A 1,398-nucleotide genomic window follows, 5' to 3' on the forward strand; every position below is an offset into this window, starting at 1 on the left:
CATTTATTCGGCTTTACAGCGACCACTAGTGTCGGATATCGGTAGCAACAAACTGTAATGCCTTGTGTATGGTTGGGGGAGTCAGTTTCCCAAAAATAACTGAAAATTCTATAAATAGAAGAATATGGCTCAGAAGTAAAAGATGGGATATAGATCAGGGTGATTTTTAATAACATGCACATATTTGTGTAAGATCGGTACTGTTACATTGAAAACACTAGGATTTTGTTCATTGTAAATATGTGTTCCCTATTCACAAAACAAAGATAAACGACAGTATGAAATAACTGTCTATAAAAAGCTGTATGCAAACGACACCACACAACAGACAGTAATATAAAATGCATCAGTTCATCATTTGAATGCAGTTTTTAGATAAATAAATTTGAAATTTGAACTTTAATGTCCAGGGCAGACATGTCTCCATGTGGGTCTGCTCAATCGAAGAAAGGATCCATAAGTCAAGAGCCACAAAATTATGAGGAATCACAGTTTAGAATTATTATTATACTGATTTTACTGGCACTACAATAAATGAGACACACACAGGCAGATGCAAGGGTCCTGTTACTGCTGATGAAGACTGTTGTCTCACTCCCACTGAAGGATGTAAAAATGCTATAACATGATGTTGAAAGACACAGGTTTATTTTGTTAAAATGGACTAGCAACCCCCTACTCGTGATCCTCAGGGATTAGAACGACCTTCTGTGCCTCGCAGTGCAATGTGGTCTGGCTGTGCGGTAAACCGGAATCTGTACATCGTAAACACACAACCGTCTCCTGAGGCTGGGTGCTCCGTTAAGACACGCCGTCTGGCGGCTTGTTCACTAATCATCATCAACTAATTTCCTGTTGAGTAGTTTAGCAGTGAAAATCCCACAGTAGGATGTAACCGGATGAAACAGACTGGTGGGTTTCTGGGGGAATTATTTTTTAGTGGTGTACTATAACCTCAGAACAGTGCTGTATCACCCTAGCCGACACCACTGGATTCAATGCTTGAAAAACTACGGAAGTGCATCGGCCTTGTTTTGACAGGCTGTCACTGGTCTGTGAGACAGATGGCTGTGAGGAGATTTGTATGCACAAGCGGCTTCCTCTTCCAATGCTGCAAGGTCGTTTCTCATGAGGTCATTCATAAAGCCTTTCATTTTGTGCTGTATGTCTCAAGCACCTATAAGAAGAGGAATTGACCCATGTACAGTAGTGCATGTTGAAGTCATTCTAATCTGTAAAACTGGGAGACCTTGGTATCATTAGTTTGATCCTAGTTTCATCCTTACTGAATATGCATGCTGGATTTGTGTCACCTTTTGCTACTGAGAAAGCTTTATAATTAACTTTTCAGTGCATGCCAAACACATTTTACTATAAGAGTGGAACAGAGAACCATGT

This window comes from Acipenser ruthenus, chromosome 22 (assembly GCF_902713425.1).
Source record: "Acipenser ruthenus chromosome 22, fAciRut3.2 maternal haplotype, whole genome shotgun sequence".
Lineage (NCBI taxonomy): Eukaryota > Metazoa > Chordata > Actinopteri > Acipenseriformes > Acipenseridae > Acipenser > Acipenser ruthenus.